Raw genomic sequence first — 9803 nt, forward strand, 5'->3', positions numbered from 1 at the left:
GCAACAGTATACAGAACAGATCTGAAAGTGGGTGATATTGAAGTCAGAAAGGTCAACCAGGAAGATGTCTAGATTACTATGTAATCTAAGGGTGAAGAGACAAGAGCAGAATAGTGGAAGGGAAAAGGAGAGAAAGGAATCAATACATGAGCCACATTTCAAAGGAAATTGTGTTAAGACTTGCTGGCTACTTGCATACATGCTATAAAGTAGATGAGGGAGCTAGAGATGCCTGATGTATAGAGCCCCAGTGATTAGGAGGCTCTTAGTTTCCACCGACAAACGCAGAAATTATATTCCAAGAATTAACTGAGTTGGGGTGGTTGGGTGCTATGGTGTTTATTTACAGTTCATTTAAAGTGTCAGGCAACCGGTACTCCATTGGATTACTCTGACTAAAACAGGGACCTGGGAGATATTTGAAACATGAGATTAAATGAATATCTGAGGAATGAAGGAAGGAAAGAAACAAATAGTTTTTGAATGTCTTTTATGTTCTGGACAATGACTGTGGAAAAGAAAGGTAGAAATGTGAAGAATAGGGTCTTGGGCAAAAGTCAAAAGTTAAGGGACCGGAGAAGGGTCAGCAAACAAGAAGGACTAGAAATTGTCAAAAATGTAGAAAGGCGGGGGCGCCTGGGTGGCTCAGTCGGTTGGGCATCTGCCTTCGGCTCAGGTCATGATCCCAGGGTCCTGGGATCGAGCCTCACGTGGGGCTCCCTGCTCAGCGGGGAGTCTGCTTCTCACTCCCTCTGCCCCTCCCCTGTGTGTGCTTGCTCTCTCTGTTTCTCTCTCTCTCAAATAAATAAATAAATAAATAAATAAATAATCTTTTTAAAAATGTAGAAAGGGAATTTACCCACAATGCTGTCTCTGAAAACAAAGAATAACTTGAAGAACACAGGGAAGGATCAAATAATTTGAGTATTTGGAAAGATTGAAAATGAACATAAAAGCTTTGCATTTGGTAAGGATCCTTGGTGACACTGAATTCAATTCCATCTCACAAATACTTCTTGCACATCTCCTATGTACTTAGCATCAGTCTAGAAGAAAGACAAGTAAACCATCAATTACAAGACGATCTGTTAAGTTCAACATGGGGAGACAAAGGGTACTAATGTAGCGCATAGGGAGGGCCACCTATCTCGGACTGGAAGGATCGGGAAGGCTTTTCGGAAGAAGTCATGTTTAAACCAGGACCTAGGGGATGAGTTGGAATTAGCTAAATGAGAGGCAAGGGGTGACCTAAGCAGGAAACACCTGATGTGGTGATCCAGAGAGAAAAGGAAGTATGACCACTAAAACAACTGAAAGAAATAGTGGTCTAAGCGAGTGATTTTGTAGAGAAACTGCTGAAGAGGTCAACAGGGGACAGCTGATGCAGAATGTTATAGAGCCATGTCAAAGACTTTAAATTTAATCCAGATTGGTATTGGGAAGCTGTGAAAGGGTTGAAGCAGGAGAATGATATAATTGATTTTGCTTCAGAAAGATCCCTCTGACTGCATGCACACTGGGGCAAGATCAAGGTCAGGTTGACCAATGATGAAGCTATTACAGCAGTTTAGGGGAGAGATGATGGTGTTAGTAGAAATGGAGAGAGGAGTGGGTGGATTCAATAAATAGGTAGAAGGTAGCATTGACAGTTCTTGGTGACGCATTGGTGTGGGAGATTTGGGGAGAGAAGAACCAAGAATGACGCCGGTATTTTTGGCTTGGACAAGGGAGTGGATACTGATGTAGAAGACACTGGATGAGGAGTAGTTTTGAGAATACAATATGATGAGCTCAGTTTTGAACATGTTGATTTGAAGGTACCCACTGGACATCCTAGTGCTGGTGTATGGTAGGCAGTTGGCTAACACTATCTCAAGTTCAGGAGAGAGATTTAATTCACAGTTAGAGATTTGGGGGACAACTAGTTGGTAATTGAATCCTTGAGAGAAAACGAGCTATCCCTGGGTGAAGGTAGAGTAGGTTGGTGTTGAGTGAGACGATGAAATGTCTGAGGACAGAACACTGAGCAATACAAACATTTAAGGGCTGGGCAAACAAAGAGGCGTCAACAAAAAACCTGGGAACGAAGTGTGTGTGGCTCGGCAAAGAAATAAGACGGCAATTTCAGAAGTCAGTAGCAAAGGGCTTTTCTAAAGGAGGAAGCCTATCTCCTTTGATGATAGAGGGGGGAAAAAAGCCGATGGAGAGGAATACAGTGCAGATGTGACTAAGGAAGGCGTAAACGCTACAGCAAGGTCTTTCCAGAAAGAGGGTAGCAGCGGAGTGAAGACTCACCGAGGAGACTCTTCTTCCTTCAACAGTAACAAGAACGATAGGAGAATGAATGTGGAGAAAGGAGATGGGCGGTTGGTAGCAGAGGAAGCTCACACTGGATGGCAAAACTTATTAGTGAAGTAGGAGTTGAGGTTTCTGCAGAGCATGCATGTCAGGAGATGGAAAATAAATTAGATGGAAGGAAGGGTTGTGCCTTAAGTGCCTTAAAGTTGCAAATTTCACCAAATATTCACTTGTAAGTTAGCTACTTTTAAGTAGTACTTGTGGATATGGAAGTGGCTGCGTAACACATCAGTAAATCTAAAATATCTTAGACTTTCAGGACTAGAAGGTGCAGGAGATATGAGGCAGAAAAGTAATATTTTCTGATATTCCTCCTAGCAGGATAAGCCTGGTTTACACAATCTAAAAGAATAAGTCTAGCCCAGCCGCCCCCACCCCTGCCCACGCTGCAGAGGCCACTAATTAGTGGCCTCTAATTAGAAGAAGAAGGGGAGGACATGCCAACGAGGAATCCGAGGGAAGTAGCAGTGAGGAGGAAGATGAAGCTGCAGAGCAGGAGAAAGGCATGGGGCCGGAGGATGCAAGGAAGAAGGAGAATGAGGTAGGGGCCAGCTTCCTCAATTACATAGGACCCAAACCAAAAGTGCCCCCAAATACACATGTTAACGGAGGAGAGAAGACTGAAGAGACAAGTTCAAGTAAATCAATCGTTGGTCAGAGCAGAAGAGCTGGAGAAACCGAAAGAAGCTGAAAAAGTTAAAATCATTGCTGGTGTTCGATTTTGCCGGTGAAGAAGCCAAGGTGACTAAGGAAGTGGATGCTACATCTAAAGAAGCCAAATCTTTCTTCAAGCAAAACGAGAAAGAAAAGCCCCCGGGGTCCCGTCGCTGCAGCTCTCCCTGCTGGGTCTGGGTTCAAAAGACCAAGGGGCACGCGAGCAGCCTTTTGGGGAAAATTGGAGCCAAGCAGCAGAAGATGAGCACTCTAGAGAAGTCCAAATTGGACTGGGAGAGCTTCAAGGAGGAAGAGGGCACTGGTGAAGAACTAGCCATCCATAATCGAGGGAAGGAGGGGTACATTGAACGGAAGGCTTTTCTAGACCTCGTGGACCACAGGCAGTTTGAAATCGAGCGAGATCTCAAGCTGAGCAAAACGAAACCCTGATGTCCTGGCGGGAAATCAATAGCGGATTAATCCTGTTGACAATGTGAGCTTCTGGTGCGTCTGTGAAATATTCCCGGTGTTTCTCATCAGCTGTTTCCCAGCACGGTCCTTTGTCCACGTTGAATTTCTGTCTTTGTATCTTGACCTCACGTGGTTTCATCCATTTTACTCTTAAAAATTTGTCCTTGAACAAAACAAAAATAAAAGCTGGTCCTACGAGAGGCTGGTGAGGTCGAGGACCCCACCGGCCTTCCCTTTATCCTTCTGCGAAGGCCACCGGCCAAGCCCGCACGTCCCGGCCTGCCAGAGCTGGCCCTCCGGAAGAGCGCGACCAGCCTGGGGCTGAATTTCTGGGGCCCGTTCTGGAGTCGGCCTTGCCCCTGAGACCGAGGGAGGGAGGCCCCCGAGGGTGGGTGGAACGCCCAGTCCTCGGCAGTTTGGTTCTTGTTCCGCTGCTGCTTCTCTCCCACTCTCTTCCTCGCTCCTGAACGGGATTCCTACTTACTGGTACAAAGTCAGGCTGAAAGTAAGCATGTATTATGCCGTATTAGGGATTTTTTCTTCCCCCCTTCAGCCTTTTTCCTCTTCCCAAAGTTCGAGTCAGTTTAAGATGTGCTCCCACCTCAATAATTCTTTCTGTCTGTCAAAGAAAACTCTGAAAGACTCTTTTTTTATACTCCTTAAGAAAATTTAAATTCCAAACTTCATAGTAATAAAGCAGTAAACCCCCCCTCCCAAAAAAAGAATAAGTCTGGGGCACCTGGGTGGCTCAGTCGGTTAAGCGACCGGCTTTTGGTTTTGGCTCAAGTCATGATCTCAAGGTCCCGGGATTGAGCCCCACGTTGGGCTCTGCGCTCAGCAGGGAGTCTGCTTGAAGATTCTCTCCCTCTGCCCTTTCCCCGGTGCACTCTCTCTCTCTCTTAAAATAAATAAATAAATCTTTAAAAAAAAAAAAAGAGTAAGTCTGAGAGGCTCTTCTTAGATATAATTAAATATGCTGACACAACTTTAAGGTTCGGCATCAATAATAAAAGCTCTAATTTTGATACAGTATTAACGATTATAGTAGTTATCACGTAATGAGTGCCTCCTATATTCCAGATCTGACACTCGTCACTTCACGTTTGGTGGTTCTCAACCATGTATTCCCACTACCACCGTCACCAGCCCCCCCCTCCCCGGGGGACTTCTGGCAATGTCTGAAGATATTTTTGATTGTCACAACTTGGAGGGGTAGTCGTGGGTAGAGGCCTGCGAGGCTGCTACGTAATCCTACAATGCACAGGACAGGCTCCCACAACAAAGCATTATGCCACCTGAAAATGTCAACAGTGCCAAGGGGGAGAAACCCATTGACGTTAGAAAGAACTATACCTTCCTTGCTGGACTGTTGTGAGGACTACACAAAATGATAGGTATAAGTCTCTCTACTATATATATAATTAAATGGAAAATTGGGGAGGTTAAATAATTTGCCCAAGGTCACATCACAAGGTCTGAAGAAGAACCAGCTTTTGAAACCCTCTGCCTGATTCCAAAGTCAAATTTAAACCACTAAATGCATTGCCATGTTGTAGTCAAGACATACAGACTACCATAAAACCCAAATATCTCTTATGAATAATTTTTCCTAAAAATATATTGGTTACTACACTGAAATCTGCATTCCTCCCAAGTTTACCTAGGACCCACCCCTCAACTCTAAACCTTTTCCATCTGAGAATAACACAACAGCTTTGTCCTATAGAAAACAGACTTGAGTCAGGCGCATCAGATGCGGACATACCAACATGACATGTTTTACCACTCATGGGTGTCTTCTAAATGAAACATTTTCATGTGATGGCCAGTTGCAGATCCATTCTCAAATTCTATCCAACATCCCCATGATGAGATGGATTCTTTCTGGGCTTTGGATTACAATTGGACTTCTGTGCTAACACCATCCATCATGCAAACTGCCCAAGTGCCTCTCGACAATCACTAGGCAGGAGCCAAACTCCAAACAAAGTACACAAATATAGGTTAAAAAGTCCTCAGTGACTGTGGAGCTTTGGTGGGTTTTCTTTTTTTTTTTTTTTTCTTGGTTCTTTGTTTTGTTTTTGTGACTTCTGAGTTTTTGCTACTTTTATTACACTGGTGACAGTGAACTTCTCCTTTGGAGGACCGTACCAACAATAAAGGAGGATAACTTCAATTCTCCCTAGAAAGAGGTTGATTTTTACAAAAGCCTGGCCTCCATGTTGAACATTCTCCCAATTTGTTTTCCTCAGGGTATGAGTGCAAATGATCATACGGTTCATACCTTCTTCTCAATATGTATCTCAGGTGACCTGCTCAACCCAGTTTTCCCAGAACTGCTCGGATTTAAAACAGGAGTCCCACTTCCTGGGAATCCCTTCGGTCCCAGGCAACAGCAATATCGGTCGCCCTAGATCCAGAGATTAATAACTGACACTAGAGAACAAAAGCTAATATTACTGGTATTTGTTGAGGTTCATTCAGAAGGTTTGGTACCAGAATTCAGCTCGGTGAATACTGATCACCATTTTTGGCCCTCACCTATTTTTCTCAAAGATGATTTTTGAAAGAGGAAAATTCGATCAAACCCTGATATTACATCAATAGGTTGCTGGTGGGATCTCTCATAGGATGCCATTTGTCAGCAAGCAAAGGACTTCACACTGTAACACAGTAGTTGTCGATCCTAGCTGCATATAAAATCACCTGGGAGGGAGGACTTCAAAAAAAAAAAAAAAAAATCCGGCTGCCCAGGCTGCACACAAGACCAATTAAATTAGAATCTCTTGGGGTGGGACTCAGGCAGCAGTGCTTTTAAAGTACCTCCAACTGTTACGATATACAGGCAGGGTGAGAATCACTGTGGTAACGATGAAGCATCCTTTTTCTTCACTGTGCATGTGGCTTGTGAGGAGACGGAGTTGTTAGCTACTTATGTTGTATGACTGAAGGATCCTAAGAAGGTCTCTGCTGCCCCTCCCTCCCCATCAAATGTTACATTATCCAAAATGGTACTATTTTTAATTGTTTTGTTTTTTAAAGATTTTATTTATTTATTTGACAGAGAGAGACACAGCGAGAGAGGGAACACAAGCAGGGGGAGTGGGAGAGGGAGAAGCAGGCTTCCCGCCGAGCAGGGAGCCCGATGCGGGGCTCGGTCCCAGGACCCTGGGACCATGACCTGAGCCAAAGGCAGACGCTTAACGACTGAGCCACCCAGGCACCCCAAAATGGTACTGTTTTTTAAAAAAAAGATTTTATTTATTTATGAGAGAAAGAGAGAAAGCACAAGCGGGGAAGGGAGGGGCAGAGGGAGAGGGAGAAGCCGACTCCCCGCTGAGCAGGAAGCCCAATGTGGGGCTCCATCCCAGGACCCCGGGATCACGACCTAAACCGAAGGCAGACTCTTCACCTACTGAGCCACCCAGGTGCCCTTAGAATGGCACTATTGAAGATCAACAATCTTCCTCTGGAGATAATATTAGCAAAGACAGGCAGGAAGAGAAAACAGTATTAAGTTTTAGAAGGGTTTTCTGTCTTCAGGAAGCCCTAATTCAACTGTTTGGAAAGGCTCACCTACCCTTATGTTTGTGTCTGACCCAGAAGATGAAAGACTGTACAAGGAAAAACACTGTCAATCACAAAACGTTACAATGAATAGACCTGATACCAAAGCAGAGGTACTGTTAACCCCTGTTTACTGCAGCATTATTTACAATGGCCAAGATATGGAAGCAGCCCAAGTGCCCATCGATACATGAATGGATAAAAAAGTTGTGATACACACACACACACAGAAATATTACTCAGCCATAAAAAAGAATGAGATCTTGCCATTTGTGACAACACAGATGGACTCAGGGGGTATTATACTAAGGTGAAATAAATCAGAGAAAGACAAATATCATGTGATCTCACTTCTACATGGAATCTAAAAAACAAAACAAACAACAGACTCTTAGATACAGAGAACAAACTGCTGGTTGCCAGAGGGGAGGGGGTGGGAAGAGGGGTGAAACCAATAAAGGGGATTAAGAGGTATAAACTTTTAATTATAAAATAAGTAAGTCACGGAGATGAAAAGTACAGCATAGGGGTTATAGTCAATAATATCATAATAACCTTGCTGTGTGGCAACAGATGGCGACTACACTTAATCATGGTGAGCGCTGAGTAATGTATAGAATTGTCAAATCAATATGGTGTATGCCCGGAATGGGTATAACATTGTATGTTAATTATACTTCAATAAAAAATAAAAGTAAAGGTGCTTTTACAGCGGGTTGGGTCAGACCAAGTCCCCAAGAGAGTTAGCCGTTTGGGGTTGAGCCGACAAGAGGGGAGCAACCCAAAGCCTCATCTAAGTCATAGTCATGTTTTAAAAGGTGAGACTTGGACATGAGGTCAGGCCACAAACACAATCTAAAAGATCCAGCTGCTTTTCCAGAGGACTTTGTATGGCCCATTATTCCTTGCTGGCCTATCTGAGAGTGTGACTAGGTTTGTCTTCACCTCACATTCTACCTCTTCAGTAACATTAGAGCACATTGGTACTACAATAGAAAGAAGGCAGCTCCAAAAAATTCAACCTTCGAAGCAAACTGAGCTCGTAGTGACTTGTGTGGATCATAAGATACCATAAGAAAGTTTCCCACTCTGCCTCTCTGATTCAATAAAGTCTGAGGAGTGATTGGAGCCAGGGATTCTGTGTAGCCCCTCACTGATGACAGCACTGGGATGTTCACTCTGCCTTATGAAACCGTCCCCAAATTACCTTTCCCAAACGGTTGTCAAGGTGCCCGAAATCCTGCCATGAGAAACACATTCCTTCAAGTATTGAAAACTGGTTCATATTAAAGAAGCTTTTATTAACCAAAAAAAGCTAATATCTTAACACCAGAACTTCCTAGCCGGAAAACAATATCCTAACCTCATTTTCTAGATCTTTAAAATGGTTGCCACAGCCAAGTCCCACTATTTTCCACTTTCTAGGTTCTCACTTCCCTTCCCCTTTCCCTCTCTGTCTCTGTCTCTCTCACTCACACACCACACACACACACACACACACCACACACACACACACACACAAAACTGTTAGAACCCCCCTACCCCCACCCCCACCCCCGTTTAAATCTTATCAGCCAAGACCTTGCTGGTGATGACTTGACAGCTGGCTGAGAGCGAGATGGGTCTTAGGGAGAAAGGGGGCAGATACTATAAAAGCAAAATTATTTAGGGGATGAAACTGAGTAATATTCACTGTATCCTGGGCCATTGATTTTTCCAATGGAAGCATCAGGTTAGGAATGAAGGGTTACATATACAAATAAAGATCAGCCAGACAGCCATGTATAACCTTTGGTTTCAAGAACAAAGTCTTTTCGTTGAATTGCATGTGTGTGTGCGGGGCGGGGGAGTGGGTCACCTTAAATGTATGATGTCATTGAGATGTTCCATACCTCTTTACCCGAGGGGCAATAATTAGATGTCAGGAATACCGGGGAGTTTTCTGGGCTATTAAAGAAAAATTCCACTTTTATCATCTCTGAATGATAAAGCTCCACATTCCTAAAATAGCTTAAAGCAGGGAAAGTCTAAATCTTTCTCAAATTTAGAAGACAAATAAAATTGGAAACACATATAGCGTCAGTTAGGCATTTTGATGGATTTGCAGCCGGGCAAGACATAATTCAGGAAGAGTTAAATAACAAAAGTTGGAGTTTTAAATGTTTCACCCTTACGGGAATCTTACTGATAATATTACAACAGGTAATGTCATAAAACATGGTGCGTTCATCTTTGAAATAGAATAGAAAAAAAATACAGAATCCAAGTGAATAGTGGTCCTTTTGGAATAGCAGCAGTTTTAAGGAATGGAAAGTCATTGCACACATGGTTTTGGTGCTAGAACAAGAAAGAGAGAGCAGACCAACTTCGTATCTAGCCCTGTTTGGTTTCATTGGTTTTATCAGGAATGTTGGTCAGGGAGCATGCTGAGAGTGAGGATTTAGAGGAAAAAATGTGCTGTGTCTATAGAGAGTAAAATGCTGAGTGGGTTTGATTCCAAATTCACCACAGGCCAGGAAAAAGATTGTGCAGATCTCTGGCCCCCTGTTGCTCACACATGGCCTAGGCCTCACATTCAGTAGCTGCATTTGCTTTTCAAAGAACAGGGTCATTTTCTTAGCCCACACTTCTCATTAAGTTCCAAACACTTCCCTAGGATATGAAACCTCCTCTTTCTCTTTCCCCGTTCCTGGCAAAGCTGGCTCGTTCACACAATACTGAAAGGGGCTGCTCTTTGGTGGGCAGACAGGATG

At 43.6% G+C, this 9803-nt stretch overlaps 1 pseudogene; it reads left to right on the forward strand.

Moving 5' to 3' along the window:
* The first annotated feature begins 2340 nt into the window (after positions 1-2340).
* LOC113930484 lies at positions 2341-3462 on the forward strand (annotated as a pseudogene).
* The last annotated feature ends 6341 nt before the right edge of the window (positions 3463-9803 follow it).

Source organism: Zalophus californianus, chromosome X (genome assembly GCF_009762305.2).
Source record: "Zalophus californianus isolate mZalCal1 chromosome X, mZalCal1.pri.v2, whole genome shotgun sequence".
Taxonomy (NCBI): domain Eukaryota; kingdom Metazoa; phylum Chordata; class Mammalia; order Carnivora; family Otariidae; genus Zalophus; species Zalophus californianus.